Source organism: Hyperolius riggenbachi, chromosome 11, assembly GCF_040937935.1.
Source record: "Hyperolius riggenbachi isolate aHypRig1 chromosome 11, aHypRig1.pri, whole genome shotgun sequence".
Lineage (NCBI taxonomy): Eukaryota > Metazoa > Chordata > Amphibia > Anura > Hyperoliidae > Hyperolius > Hyperolius riggenbachi.
The window spans coordinates 75,435,752-75,452,147 of NC_090656.1; the positions used below are offsets into that span (position 1 = coordinate 75,435,752).

The 16,396-nt window shown below is 48.7% G+C and overlaps 1 long non-coding RNA gene across 4 annotated transcripts in view; it reads left to right on the top strand.

The window, feature by feature from the left end:
- LOC137538251 (uncharacterized) overlaps window positions 1–16,396 on the top strand; it is a 117,821-nt gene that overhangs the window by 45,163 nt on the left and 56,262 nt on the right. For all 4 annotated transcript variants that reach the window (XR_011024721.1, XR_011024719.1, XR_011024720.1 and 1 more), the window contains exon 3: window positions 7,543–7,606. This is a non-coding gene — a long non-coding RNA (uncharacterized lncRNA). The remainder of the gene's footprint in view (window positions 1–7,542; window positions 7,607–16,396) is intronic.

Genomic DNA, 16,396 nt, shown 5'->3' on the forward strand with positions numbered 1-16,396 from the left:
GTATACCATGGAAACGGCCGCTCGTATGAGCGGCCGTTCCATGTCAGTTCACGGAGGGTGTCTCCGTGAACACCCTGCGAGCCGATCGGCGGCTCGCAGGGTAAATGTAAACACACGGGGAAGATCTTCCCCGGTGTTTACATGTATACGGCGCTGCTGCGCAGCAGCGCCGTAGAGGAGATCGGCGATCCCCGGCCTCTGATTGGCCGGGGATCACCGGCATCTGATAGGCTAAAGCCTATCCCATCAGGCGCAGGACGGATTCCGTCCTGCGCCGCTCACAGGGGGAGGGAAGGGGAAGGAGGCCAGGAAGCGCTGCGGAGGGGGGCTTTGAAGAGCCCCCCCCCCCCGCAAGCGGCGATCAGACCCCCCCATCAGGACATCCCCCTAGTGGGGAAAAAAGGGGGGGAAGTCTGATCGCCCTGGCTGCTAGCTGATCTGTGCTGTGGGCTGGAGAGCCCACGCTGCACAGATCAGCATAAAATTTCATGGTGTGGAAGTGGTTAAAGAACTTAATCAGGAGCAAGGGCACTGACAACTTCCTGTACTGCCTTGTATACACCATACAATTTGCTGTAAGATTTTCTGTAAGATTTACCTGCCAGATAGATAATTTACAACATGATGGAAATTATCTATCTAACCATCTATCTGCCTAGCATTTAAAGAGACACTGAAGCGAAAAAAAAATTATGATATTATGATTTGTATGTGTAGTACAGCTAAGAAATAAAACATTAAGATCAGATACATCAGTCTAATTGTTTCCAGTACAGGAAGAGTTAAGAAACTCCAGTTGTTATCTCTATGCAAATAAGCCATTAAGCTCTCCGACTAAGTTAGTCGTGGAGAGGGCTGTTATCTGACTTTTATTATCTCAACTGTAAGTGAACTGTTTACTTTTTCTCTGCTAGAGGAGAGGTCATTACTTCACAGACTGCTCTGAAAGAATCATTTTGAATGCTGAGTGTTGTGTAATCTGCACATATTATAGATATAGAATAATGCAATGTTAGAAAAAACACTATATACCTGAAAATAAAAGTATGAGAATATTTTCTTTGCTGCTAATCTTCTAGAAATTATTCATAGTACACAACCAATTCATTATATCATATATTTTTTTTCGCTTCAGTGTCTCTTTAAGCATTGTTCTACTCAGCAGGAGATAACCAGAAGACAATGCACCAGAGATAATGACCAGTCTCTACTAGTACTTTACAGAAAATAATCTAATTACAGAAAATCTTGCAGAAAATTGTATGATGTGTACTAGGCATACCACAGAGTGACAGTGTTATGCTGGGCATACACGGGTCGATCCGGCGGCCGAATAGCCACCAGATCGACTCCCGCTGCGTCACCAGTCGTCCGCGCGTGCACCCGAATCGATTCCCGCTCGTCCCCGCCGGCTCTTCTTCTCTTCCGCTCGATTCGCCCCTATCGTCCGCCCGCGGGTATCGAGTGCGGAATTGATCCCCGCGGTGATCGGACACGTCGGATATTATCAATCGAGCCATCAGCGGCTCGATTGATAAGGTAGCGTCGAGCCGTGTATGCCCAGCATTATAGCCTGCAGCTGTCACAGAGAAATTCAGTCTGTGCTTTCTCACCTTGCAATCTGAACAACAGGATGATACAATTGGAGCAGAAGAAGCAGCTCCACCTACACAGACTGAAAGTCATAATCTTTATTAGTTGCAGAAGCTTTATTGCACATAAACCAGTAACACTAATTACTAATGCATCTTCATTCTGCCTTTTTTTTAGTTCAAATACCCAATCAGGTTCAAGAGGAAAAAAGAGGGTTACAAACTTCTACCACATAATATACACTTCCTGTGCAGCGCGGGATCAGCAGCGCGTAGTGGTGCAGATGGCATGTGAGCGTACTGCTTTCCGATCGCACAGCCATCTGCGCGTCATTATTAGGACGAGGCCTGATACACTATTTGAAGATAATTTGTATGCAAAGGACATGCAAGGTTTGAATAACGGTACAAAAGCATGATCTTTTTTTAGCGAGGGAAAAACTCTTTAAGGTGCATAAGGGGTTCTTAAAGTAAACCAGAAGTTGGGATTATATTTTTTTTTAAAAAAGCAATGCTACCTGATCTAGGGGGCTGATCGGATCAGGTAGCCGCAATCCCTGCCGCTTCCGTAGCCCGCTAGGGCTCACTTTCGTGGTCATGACACTGGAAGAGATGCTCTGTGTGTCATACACAGAGCAGCGTGCAGGGAGGCGGGGGAGCGGCTGTGGAGAGGCAGAGCTGTCCAATGGCAGCTGGGAAAGGCCTGCAGGAACACCCCCAGTGGGCTTTTAAGCAGGCAATACTTCTCCTCCATTCCTCTCAAGATTGACGACAAGGTTTGTAGACAGTCCCAAAGTGTGCATTAGGGTCTTCTGTTGTGTACACTACAGAGCCCTACCTCCAGCTCCAATCAGAAGCTGAGGCTCTACATAGCACAACACCTGGAGAACAGACAGCACAGTGACTGGCTGGCTCTGCTTTCCCCCTGTGTTTTACTACTTGTGGGATTCTGTTTGTCACATTTGGAATACTTTCCAAAGACTGCAGACAGTCTGCTGGTCAGTACTTCTTTTACCACTTAACTGTCACTCTTCAAGAGCCTGTGCTATAGAATGATGATTCTTATGCCCAGCCACCATATCCTTCAAGAGCCTGTACTGTGATAGCTACCTCTAGTACAGACCCCCTTCAGGATTCTGCACAGACCTCTTCTGCTGCCAGAGCCCCTCTTCAAGAACCTGTTCTTTGATTGCTAGAACAGTACTAGCAGGGCCTCCATTCAAGAATCTCTATTACATGGCTCTTATGTTGTTATAATATTCACCCCTACTAGTTGATATCTTTAAAGTAAATCCTTGGTAATTGTAACTAAGCCAAACTTTTGTCCAAAATGCCCTCAGGGCGCAGACAGTATCTTCTGTCATGTCCCCACCCTAGCGCTCCTTTTAGCTGCAATTTGGACCGGGCTAGAGGGTCAAAGCATTCGAACTGGAAAAAAAAGTCTGTTGCACATGCACAGTTCGGGCCATTTGCATAAAGCACATAACCAGTTTATACAGAATGCTGTGGCTGTGCTCCTTGCAGCCTCCTGAGCATTATGCGCACACTCACAGCAGTTGTCAGCAGTGCATGAGAGGCTGAACTGCAATATGCGGGGCAAAAACTTTGGTTGTGGGCTAATCCGGTCCAAATTGTAGATGAACTGAGCCATGGCTAGGGGAACTGAGGATGCAGTCCATGTCCAGCATTAGGAACACCAGTATTGACACTGTTATATTTAAAGTATATCTGAGGTAAAATAAGAAGTTCAGTTTTACTTGGGGATTCTTCCAGCCCCTAGAAGTCTATCAGTTCCTGCGCTGCAGTTTGGCCACCCTCTGAGGTACCGCTGTCCTGTCCATAACATTGCTGACCCAAGCATAGAACGCTCCCAGCCACAGAAGGGGGAATGCAAGAGGCGCAGAAGCCAGCAACCCAGCTCAGGTCAGCGATGTTACGGACAGGAGGGCGGCCAAACTGCAGTGCTGGAACTAATCAACTTCTAGGGCCTGGAAGAGGCCCCATGAAAGCAAAGCTTAACTTTTTTTTTTTTATTTCATCTCGGATATCCTTTAAGGTGTGTCGCCTTGGAATTCCTTTTAAACGATACCCAAGTGACAGTCAAACAGTGTTCTTTTTGTTTTACTTGTCTGGGGCTTATTCTAGTCCCCATATGCTTCTTGGTCTCTAGTTGTCCTCTCGGTCCCCTTCCTCGATTCACTTTTTGGCCCAGTACAATGTGTAACTTAGCTAAGTCGCGCACTACTGCACATGCACTGGACTGGTGGGGCACCTCCTTTATCACGCTCTTGTTTTTCAGGAGCATTGAGTCTCAATGTAATGCATATGTGCAGAGTTCTCCTGGCGACGGGAGTGTGATCAAGGAGGCACGCCACAGGTCAGCTCACGCGCAGTAGTTACAGACGATGAAAAGCAGACACAAGGCCCTCAAAGTGTTTTTTTTTTTTTTCTGTGGGTTGTTTTGGGATGGGGGCCCAGTTGGTTTGCCCAGTATGGGACCCAAAAAAAGTCAGCCCTGATTATAAAGACTTGCATTATAAAGATTCAGATGCTGTATCCTTTTTCATCAGCTTTCTTGAAAATCGTGGATGTTACGTAAAAGGGAGACCCATAAGGTATGCAGGGATGTTTCTAGGTTCCTGGGAGATCGGGGCACCCCTGGGCACTAAGAGGGAATGATTGTGCGGCGCGCTTGGGAGTGGTCATGCCGCATGAAGTGGGCGTGGTCATAGGTGGGGCCAAATGTACGTGAACATAGCAGTGGCGTAACTTAAATATATTCAATAGGCAGTATTTCATATATATATATATATATATATATATATATATATATATATATATATATATATATATATATATATATATATATATATATATATATATATATATATATATATATATATATATATAAAAGCACGTGGAGTTGCAGCACACAGCTCTTTTATTTAGAGCAAATAAATTCACATCAGCAGACAGTTTCGGTCGTCCCCGACCTTCATCAATGCCCTATATATATATATATATATATATGCCCCTCACCTGGCTTCTGTCTTGTCTTCGACTGGCTGGCCTGTGCACTGTACTCTGCTGGTGGTTATGCTGGGCTCCCTTGCTGGTGGTTATGCTGGGCTGCCTTGCTGGTGGTTATGCTGGGCTGCCTTGCTGGTGGTTATGCTGGGCTGCTTTGCTGGTGGTTATGCTGGGCCGCCTGGCTGGTGGTTATGCTGGGCTGCCTGGCTGGTGGTGATGCTATGCGGTGCGGGCCTAGCTGGTGGTGATGCTGTGCTGGCCTGGCTGACTGTGATGCTGTGCCAGCTTGGCTGGCAGTGAGGTTGAGCTGGTCTGGCTTTGCTAGGTGACTTGCTGGGAAATTTGCTGGGGGCATTTTGTGGGGCTTTACTATGCTTTGCTTGGCTGTATGCTTTGCTAGGCTGGGGGGGTTGCTTTGCTGAGTGCTCTGCTTTGCTGGGCTGGGGCCCTGGGGATTTGCTTGGCTGTAGATAGGTAGGTGCCTCCAGTATAGGTTAGATAGGTAGCTGCCCCCAGCGTAGGTGAGATAGGTAGCTGCCCCCAGCGTAGGTGAGATGGGTAGCTGCCCCCAGCGTAGGTGAGATGGGTAGCTGCCCCCAGCGTAGGTGAGATGGGTAGCTGCCCCCAGCGTAGGTGAGATGGGTAGCTGCCCCCAGCGTAGGTGAGATGGGTAGCTGCCCCCAGCGTAGGTGAGATGGGTAGCTGCCCCCAGCGTAGGTGAGATGGGTAGCTGCCCCCAGCGTAGGTGAGATGGGTAGCTGCCCCCAGCGTAGGTGAGATGGGTAGCTGCCCCCAGCGTAGGTGAGATGGGTAGCTGCCCCCAGCGTAGGTGAGATGGGTAGCTGCCCCCAGCGTAGGTGAGATGGGTAGCTGCCCCCAGCGTAGGTGAGGTAGGAAGCTTCCCCTAGGGTAAATTAGATGGGTAGCTGCCAGGGGCGTAGCTAGAAATGGCTGGGTCCCATAGCAAATTTTTCTCTTGGCCCCCCCCCCCCCCCCACCCTACCTGCAGCTCCTCCCGGGTAAGGGGGGTGTAGCTTGGGGGGCCTAACGGAGGGGCGGGGAAGAGGAGGGTGCCACTCAGGATGAGGGTGCCACTGGGTGGGGAGGATGATGCTACTAGCTGGGTTGAGGGTGCCACTGGGTGGGGAGGATGGCAAAGGAGCATACAACTCAGTGGGAGGGTGCTACATGGTGGGGAGGTGGGAAGTAGGGGAGATGATGGTGCCACTGGGGTGGGGAAGAAGGGAGAGGACGGTGCCACTAGGCGGGGAGGGTAAAGGAGGGTGCCCATGGGGTGAGGAGGAGGTTGTTACTAGGTGAGGAGGAGGGGTGAGGAGGAGGTTGCTACTAGGTGAGGAGGAGGGGAGAGGAGGGTGCCACTAGGTGGGGAGGGAGGGTAAAGGAGAGTGCCCATGGGGTGAGGAGGAGGTTGCTACTAGGTGAGGAGGGTGCCACTGGGGTGGGGAGGAAGAGAGAGGAGGGTGCCACTAGGGGGGGAGGAGGGGAAATGAGGGTGCCACTGGGGTGAGGAGGGAGGGAGAGGAGGATGCCACTGGGGTAGGGAGGGAGAGGAGGGTGCCACTAGGTGGGGAGGAGGGGAGAGGAGGATGCCACTGGGGTGGGGAGTGAGGGAGAGGAGGATGCCACTGGGTGGGGAGGAGGGGAGAGGAGGGTGCCACTAGGGTGGGGAGTGAGGGAGAGGAGGATGCCACTGGGTGGGGAGGAGGGGAGAGGAGGGTGCCACTGGGTGGGCACTGTATTGCCTCCTTCCTGTGCCCCTTGCAGGCCTTGAGTAATCTTGGGATGCAGGGAGAGGGGTCTGCAGGGAGAGGGGTCTGACATCAATCCTCCTTCTCCCTCCTGAGTCCCCCTCAGTTCTTGTGCAGCAGTGAGTGTATCTCTCACCTGCTGCATGCGTCCCAGCATCCAGCTCCTCTCTGCTTCTTTCTACTTCCTTTTGGGAAAAAGAGGGGCGCAGACGGCTGCAGGTGACAGATACATGCACTGCTGCACAAGAACTGAGGGGGACTCAGAAGAGAGAGGGAGGGAGGATTGATGTCGGCCCCCCTCCCTTCAACAAACGATGCGCTGGACTGGAGCCTGAATTTAAGCCCCCCAAACTCGCACACTATCCCTCCACTGTTTAAAAGCAGTTTCAGGAACTGCCGAGGCAACTAAACGCAGAAATTGGGCCACTGTTCTACATGCAAGGCTGCATGTAGAGCAGTGGCCCGGCTTCCGCATTGTTGCCATGGTAACGGTGATGCTCATCAGTACCCGAAACTGCTTTTAAACAGCGAAGGGATAGTGTGTGGGGCTTAAATTCAGGCTCCAGTCCAGCGCATCGTTTGTTAGTGAAGGAAGGGTAAAAATAAATAAAGCCAGGACCAGACCCCCCCCCCCCCCCCCCCCCCCTTCCTTGGCTACGGGCCCATAGCAGATGCTCTGGCTGCTATCATTATTCCTATGCCAGTGGTAGCTGCCTCCAACATAGGAGGCGGGAGTAAGGAGGTGGGGGGGGGGGGGGGCGGGCAGTTAACAGCTCTCCTCTGATCGCAGCCTCCAGCTTCTTCCGACTTCCTCCCGGGCGTACTTCGCATTGGTAACAGCGCCCCCTGTGTTGACATCACAGGGGGTGCTGTAAGCAAGGCGATGGAGGTCGGGGAGGAAACTGGAGGCTGCGATCGGAGGTGAGTTTTTAACTGCCCACTCCCCCCTGCTGCTTCACCCAGTGCCCCCTCCTGCCAATCAATCGATCCAGGGCACCATGGCAACATGTTCCAGGCCGGTGCCCCGGATCAAAGGCCCTAGCGACGCCTCTGAAGGTATGTAACTATTCCTCTCTGCATCATGCATTTATTTGTAACATTCATTATTCCTGTTACTCATTTTTTTTTTTTTTAAATGTTTTGTTTTCTAGGTCAAAACTGGAAGCTGTTGTTAAAGAGCCTAAAACATGCACGGGCACAGTCCATGGCAAACAGGTATTGTATAGTGTCATTGCTTTTACCACAAGGCTATTTATCTATATAATTATGTATCATTCATATTACAGTAAAACCCCCATTATCCAACACCAAAGGGGATTGGCTGATGCTGGATAAGTGTAGTTTCTGGCTGCTTAAAAGTCAATGTTGAAAACAGGCCTAGCTGAAAAAACAGTACTGTCTTTCCCCGAATATAAGAAAAGGGCTTATATTTTTTGGGGGGAGACAATATGTGCTAGGGCTTATTTGCGGGGGGGGGGGGGGGGCGCTTACTTTAAGGAGAGGGGTAGATGTTTTTAGTGTATAGGGTTGCTTGGTCTTTTACCACACCTCCCTTGTGGCTGCGTCCCCCTCCATTCCTTGTAACTTCTGCTGTGACCGGGATAGAATTGAAGCTGTATGGCCCCTTTTCTCCCTCACACTGACTATAAACGTGAGGTCCCTCTGTGCCCGCGCTCCCCTCTCATCATAATTAATGTGCACCTGGCTGATACGTTCCAGGCGCACATTGATAATGACGAGCAGACGCGTATCTACAGACGTGCAGGCGTGGATAATGCCCTGGGCGCCGCCTCCTTCCAGGCACTTAGAGGGAGGCTGGTCTCGCCTCCGTCCTGTGCAGTGCAGAGAACACAGGAAGAGTTGCAGCGTTACATGTCTCCCAACTGTCCCTCTTTTGGAGGGACAGTCCCTCTTTGGGAGCCCTGTCCCTCTGTCCTTCTCATTTGTCCCTCTTTCAGGACTTTGTCCCTCTTTTTATGTAAATATATATATTTCTCTACTAAAAATGTGTTTGATTGACTCTAAACTTTATTCCCATCCTTGAAATTGATATATTACTCATTTTAAAATGTTAAAATGAAGGAAAATTAATAAGGATAGAAAGGACCAGTGTGGTTTGAATTATAAAACAACATATTTTTCTTATGAAATCTTTATAGTATACGTGACTAGGGGTGTGATGGGGCGTGATCAGGGGTGTGGCTTAAGTGTCCCTTTTCCTTATCTCAAATTTGGGAGGTATGGCGTTATGTGAGGGGACGGAGCAGCTTCCCTTAGGGCTCTGGATCGGCTCTTCATTAAATATCACTAGACACCACTCAGAATCGGAGTAAAAGCCCCGCCCCCCTCTCCATGACAACTCCAGACTGCTTCTCTGACTGGGGCAATCCCTCCTGCTACTGCTCTGCTCCACGCCATACACTCCTACAAGCTGCAAGAGGAGGGCTACATCTCCCAGCATGCCTCAGCGCCCTTTATTACACAGCAAATCAGATCTGTGGGGGGCGCTGAGGCATCGGCTCTTTCAAAACCGAGAACCGGCTCTTGTCGTTCGCAGCAAAGAGCCGGCTCTTAGAGCTGGCTCGTTCGCTAACGACCCATCACTATTTCCTAGCACAGATGATCAGTGACCTGCTGCTCAGGGCTTCTCTGCTGTGGAATCCTGTAGCTCCATTTTGCCTGATTTCCCTCCCTTCTCCTCAACTGCTGTTGACAGTTCCAGCAGCAATTTCCCCTCAACGGGTCACACAGAAACGTTCAGCAACAGGCAGATCTTCATCTTTCCCCTTCTGCAGCTACTCTACAATCCCCTGGCTGGTCTTCCTGCTTCTCTAAACAGACCTAGCCGGACGATTACAGAGTGGCTGCAGGTTTTCCGACGTAACAACCTACACGTCGAATCAGCCTACATTCACTATCAAACGTATACCAGGAGGGTTAGGGTGAGAGATGCAGATTTTCATGTCACAGAACTTCTGTGTTACACGTGGTGGGGAAATGAGTGCTGAATAATCTGGTCACAGCTCCTGATGAGGGAGGTAGAATAGGCAACATGGAGCTGGAGGAGCCTTAGCAGCATGCCACTGATCTTCTGTGTTTTGATTCAGCAGGACCTCCGAGGTAGGTATGAATGGACCTCACCCCCTCCCTGAAGTATAGGTAGCTGTCTCTTCTCCCCCCCCCCCCCCCTCTTTCCGGTATAGGAAGCCTCTCTCTCTCATCCTAATCCCTCATCCCGCCTCTTCCCACTCCACTCCATATTTCTCATTCCCTCTCCTCAACCTCTCATTTCCTCCCCCACAGCCCATTTTCTGCTCATCCCCCAGACCCATCTTTACTCCTAATGCTGGATCCACATCATACATTTTTGGGCAGATTTACCTGTCAGATCGATTATTTCCAGCATGTCCGGTCTGAGAATCGCTTGTTTTTTTTCTACGGAAATCTCAATAGCTCAAAAAATTGATCGATTCTCAGATCAGACATGCTGGAAATAATCGATCTGGCTTGTAAATCTGCCAAAAAATTGTATGGTGTGGATCCAGCATTACCCCTCATACTCTCCCCCTATCCTTCTCTTTCCTCCTTTAGCCCTCACTCAACACCCCATTCTTCCCCCCCCTCCCCAGCAGCTGTGGGATTCCTCGAGGGGGTGCTGTTACAGTGCTTGCCGTAGGCGCCATTTTTCCTAGATACGCCACTGATGACGAGAGGGCAGTATGGGCGCAGGAAATCTTCAACAACAAAACTTGTAAGTGATATTATAGTGGCTGGATAGTGTACTGGTTAAAGGCTCTGCCTCTGACACATGAGACCTGGTTTCGGAACTCAATAAGCCGTGCCGGCTACAGTGGGATGCCAAAGTTTGGGCAACCTTGTTAATTGTCATGATTTTCCTATATAAATTGATGGTTGTTACGATAAAACATGTCAGTAAAATACTGTATATCATATAGGAGACACACAGAGTGATATTTGAGTAGTGAAATGAAGTTTATTTGATGTACAGAAAGTGTGCAATAATGGTTTAAACAAAATTAGGCAGGTGCAAAAATTTAGGCACCACAACAAAGAAATGAAATCAATATTTAGTAGATCCTCCTTTTGCATAAATTACAGCCTCTAAACCAGGCATGGGCAAACTTGGCCCTCCAGCTGTTGAGGAACTACAAGTCCTACAATGCATTGCAAGGGTCTGACAGCCACAGTTATGACTCATAAAGGCAAATGCATTGTGGGATTTGTAGTTCCTTAACAGCTGGAGGGCCAAGTTTGCCCATGCCTGCTCTAAACGCTTCCTGTAGGTTCCAATGAGAGTCTGTATTCTGGTTGAAGGTATTTTGGACCATTCCTCTTTACAAAACATCTCTAGTTCATTCAGCTTTGATGGCTTTCAAGCATGGACAGCTCTCTTTAACTCACACCACAGATTTTAAATTATAATCAGGGCTGGGGACTGAGATGGCCATTCCAGAACGTTGTACTTGTTCCTCTGCATGAATGTCTTAGTGGATTTTGAGCAGTGTTTAGAGTCGTTGTCTTGTTGAAAGATCCAGCCCCGGTACAGCTTTAGCTTTGTCACTGATTCCTGGACATTGGTCTCCAGATTCTGCTGCTACTGATGGGAATCCATGCGTCCCTCAACTTTGACAAGATTCCCATTCCCTGCACTGGCTACACAGCCACACAGCATGATGGAACCAGCACCATATTTTACTGTAGGTAGCAGTTGTTTTTCTTGGAATGCTGTGTTGTTCCTCCATGCATAATTCCCCTTCTTATGCCCAAATCACTCCATTTTAGTTTCATCAGTCCACAGCACCTTATTCCATAATGAAGCTAGCTTGTCCAAATGTGCTTTAGCTTACCTCAAACGGCTCTGTTTGTGCTTTGGGCGGAGAAAAGGCTTCCTCTGCATCACTCATTTATACAGCATCTCCTTGTGTAAAGTATGCTGAATGGTTGAACGATGCACAGTGACTCCATCTGCAGCAAGATGATGTTGTAGTTCTTTGGTGCTGGTTTGTGGGTTGACTCTGACTGTTCTCACCATTCGTTGCTTCTGTTTACCTGAGATTTTTCTTGGTCTGCCACTTCAAGCCTTAACTTGAACTGAGCCTGTGGTCTTCCATTTCCTCAATATGTTCCTAACTGTGGAAACAGACAGCTGAAATCTCTGTGACAGCTTTCTGTATTCTTCCCCCTAAACCATGATGGTGAACAATCTTTGTCTTCGGGTCATTTAAGAGTTGTTTTGAGCCCCCCATGTTGCTACTTTTCAAATAAAATTAAAAAAGGAGGGAAACTTACAATTGACCCCCTTAAATACTTTCTCATGTGTGAATTCACCTGAGTATGTAGGTCAGGGGTCACTGAGCTTACCAAGCCAATTTCAGTTCCAATAATTAGTTCTAAAGGTTTTGGAATCAATAAAATGACAACAGTGCCCAAATGTATCCACCTGCCTAATTTTATTTAATCAATTATTGCGCACTTTCTGTAAATCCAATAAACTTAATTTCACTTCTCAAGTATCACTGTGTGTGTCTCCTATATTATATTTTTAACCAGTAGTGTTCCTACCTAAGGGCGCAGGGAGGCGTGGCGCACCGGGTGCCAGACAGCCAGGCGGGTGTCGCCACGACCCCCCTACACCTGTATAAGTAGGGGAAGAGCAGCGCTAGGAGGAGGGGTGACAGCAGGGATAGCGGCGGAGAGGGGGGAAATATCCCCCCCTCCCTCACCTGGGTCCCCCTCCTTCTGCCTCTCTTCTCCCCCCAAAAATGCGGGCAGCGGGCCGGGGGCAGTGGGCAGCGAGCAGGCTGACGCGGAGCAGTGTTCTCCCCAGGACCTATTAAGTGGGCGGGCCGCCCGGCTGTTTTGAAACCCCGCCCGGGTGCTCCAAGGCCCGCCCGCATCACACGCTCATGTGCGCTGCCGTCTCCCCGCATAGAGCGCATCTCCCTCTAAATATAGCAATCCCTAGTTCCAGGCTGCGCTGCCCTTCTGGCGCCTGTTATATCTTCAGATCAGCGGCAACCTCCTTGATATAGTAGCGCTTGTCCACAGCACCCTGTCCTGCCGCTCTGCTGGAACACTGACCCACCTCTACCGCCCGCTTGTGCCCGGCTTCTGATTGCAGTACGGCTTCACGCTGAGTGTCTTCACAGCCATGATCGGCTGCGAGGAGAATACACGTGCTGCAGGCAGCCCAGGGGAGCCACTGGCCAGGCCACTGTACGGACGGGGGATGGATGTACTAGAGGGGACCGGAGGATGTGCTCCCTAGTTCCGGCTGCGCTCCCCGCCTGTAGAGTTCTCTTCTGTCCGATCGTCAGATCGCTGCCGCAGGGATATGGGAGAGAAGCAATGTGCAGCAATGCGCTATATGATGCAGCGCAGCCGGAACTAGGGAGCACATCCTCCGGTCACCTCTAGTACACCCATCCCCCGTCCGTACAGTGGCCTGGCCAGTGGCTCACCTGGGCTGCCTGCAGCACGTGTATTCTCCTCGCAGCCGATCATGGCTGTGAAGACACTCAGCGTGAAGCCGTACTGCAATCAGAAGCCGGGCACCAGCGGGCTGAGGAAGTGAGTCACAGTGTTCCAGCAGAGCGGCAGGACAGGGTGCTGTGGACAAGCGCTACTACATCAAGGAGGCCATTCAAGTCATCCTAATCGCGGCTGCCAAAGGGGTGAGCAGGGGGAGGGGGTGACATTGGGAAATGTTAAATTGCTCCCACCTGTCCCTCTTTGGGAGTCCTGTCCCTCTTTCCTCCTCATTTGTCCCTCTTTCAGGCCTATATACCTCTCGACTAAAAATGTGTTTGACTGTAAATTTTATTCCCATACTTTAAATTGATATATCACGAATGGTAAAATGTTACTATGAAACATGAGGAACATGAAGGAAAATGAACCAGGATAAAAAGGACCAGGGTGGTTTGAATTATAAAACAACGTATTTTTCTTATGAAATCTTTATAGTATGCATGAATAGGGTTGTGATGGGGTTGTGGCAGGGGCGTGGCTTAAGTGTCCCTCTTCCTCATCTCAAAAAGTTGGGAGGTATGGTTAAGGGGAGGAAGCGGTGTTAAAGTGCAAGCATACTGGATCAGGGCAGAGGGTGCCCTATACTGCAGGGTGTAATAATCATAGAATGGTTGTGTATTTATAAATAGAATGGTTGTAGTAATGCTGCAATGTATGTGCTGTAATGTAGGGTGATGGGATGTGATCACTAATAAGCTGTAGGTCGGTGCAATCATGTGGAGTGTGGCGGGTGATGTAAGGGAGCATACTGAAGTGCAGTGATATGTGGAATGTGATAGTGGTACAGTATTGTATGAAATGTGTCAGAGTGCAATAACCTATGTTATAAGGAAATAGTATTGTTTGAGTTGTCTATTGGGAGATAGGTGGAGCTGCAGTAAAGTATTAGGTGAGAGTAATGGGGACGAAGGGACGCATGGTGATAGGGAGTGCAGTAATGCATGGGCCGTGATAGGGGTGCAGGGATGAATGTGATGTGATAGGGGGTGCAGGAATGCATGGGCCGTGATAGGGGTTGCAGAGGACGTGATAGGGGGTACAGGGATGTCCTATGCTGTAAGCAGAGTTGCCGGCCCTGCTTTCCCCTGGTTGCAACCCACCCGGCTACTTTTTCATGCCACCCGGCTGGAAAAAAATTCTGGGGAGAACACTGCGGAGAATACTCACGTTACTTCCGCGTATCAGCCTGGAACGCTGTGTCGCCATCACGTGCCTCTTCTGCGCCTTCAATCATTGGAGGCGCATTAGAGGCACGTGACGGCGACGCAGCGTTCCAGGCTGATACGCGGAAGTAACGTGAGTATTCTCCGCGCCAGCCTGCTCGCTGCCCACTGCCCCCGGCCTGCTGCCCGCATTTTTGGGGGGAGAAGAGAGGCAGAAGGAGGGGGACCCAGGTGAGGGAGGGGGGGATATTTCTACCTAAACTGAGGGCCACTATACTACCTAAACTGGGGGCCACTATTCTACCTAAACTGGGGGCCACTATACAGGGGGCAGCTAAACGGGGGGCCACTATACTAGCTACACTGGGGGCATCTATGGGGGCCACTATATTACCTATACTGGGGGGGGCTCCATACCAGCTACAATGGAGGCAACTATACTATCTAAACTGTGGGCCACTATACTAGCTATGAATATATAAAGTCAGCGCAGGTCTATAGTAATACAGCTTTCATCATTTTTTGGTATACAGGATCTTCGAACAAAAGGGTAAAGAAGCAAGGCTTACCAGATTCCAACAACCCACATTATAAGGTTGTAAACGAGTTTGATAGGTGGTCCGCAGAACTTTCAAATGGTGTCGTTTCACCAGCGATGTTGCACACTACAGATTCCTCCGGAATATAGTAGATATCCTGAGATCGCAGAGACTCACCAAAGGGGAGTCCGGTAGGATAGTGACATGAAAGAGATGTATGGCACATCTAAGTGTAAACCGTCTTTTATTACATAACAAGTAAAACAATTAAAAACAAGGATAAAGGAAAACTCACATACGGGGCCCGTGCACTGGGAACCCCGAAAAAGTAGCGCGCATAAAATGGTCAATAGAAGACCTCAAATAAAATGGTGCCACCTGTCGCCTTCCCGACCGGTTTCGCAATCTTGCGTCATCAGGGGAGAAAGGCGACCAGGCGGCCAGCACCAACTTTATAACATTTTTGAATTAAAAAGTGGGAGTGGTTAGGCTCCACCTTATTCAGACTACACTAGTCAAAGGCAGAAAGCATCAAACATGAAATAAAACATTGTGACAAATTGCATTGTGTCAGAGAGACAGTAGCAAAAGATCTCTCAGATAGTGTGAATAAAAAGAGGTGAATGCAATATTACCTGCATATTCAATTCGTAGTAGGCTAGTTAAGGCTAAATTAAAAGCTAGATTGATTACTCTGCCCTAGGGCATATCTTTCCTATGTAAAAACTTCTTTTTAGATGAAAAGCAGGCACTTCCTGTACCAGAAGTAGTCACTGGAACTCAGGAAGTAGCCTTGCACTCCACCAGGGTCAAGTGGAGCACAAGTTCTTCCTGTGAAGGAGAAAAAAAAAAAAAAATCCAATGCGTATGCAATGACGCATACGATCATAAAAACGTAAACAATGAAGCACATAGCAGTGCAGTGCGGCTATAAATATGCATGAAGTGTACTCAGGTGTGCAATGAAAAGCGCGTCTAATGTACTATACTAAGAAGGTGCATAAATCTGTATGCATAGTAAAAACAATGAAATGATAAAACAGCCTCCATGGGAGCTCCAGGGACCTTAAGTAGTGAAAGTGAAGAACATCCATAGTGATCATGCAAGACAGATCCCATAGGTATCCGATAGATGGAAATTATGCAAAGTTATGCAAATGTATATACACAGCAGTGTAATGCGGCTATGATTACGCATAAAGATTACTTAAGCGTGCCATAAAGAGCACATCTAAAGTGAAAGCGGTCTCTTCTACAATGTAGAACACGCATGCGGCGAAGCATAAAACAAATAGCGCACATAGGGACAAAAATCCACTGCGAGCATCTAAACCGACATATGGAACAATAAACAAAAATAATTGATCTTATGCTGCAATAAGGTCGCATTTAGTAAAAAAAAATAAAAATGCAATGCGTATGCTGTGACGCATACGATCATAAAAGCGTAAACAATGAAGCACATAGCAGTGCAGTGCGACTATACATATGCATGAAGTGTGCTTAGGTGTGACATGAAAAGCACGTCTAATATACTGTACTAAGAAGGTGCATAAATCTGTATGTATAGTGGAGACAATGAAATGATAGAACAGCCTCCGTGGGAGCTCTGGGGACCTCAAGTGGTGAAAGTGAGGAGCATCCATAGTGATCATGCAAGACAAATCCCATAGGTATCCGATAAATGGAAATTATGCAAAATTATGCAAATTCATATACTCAGCCGTGTAGTGCGGCTATGATTATGCATA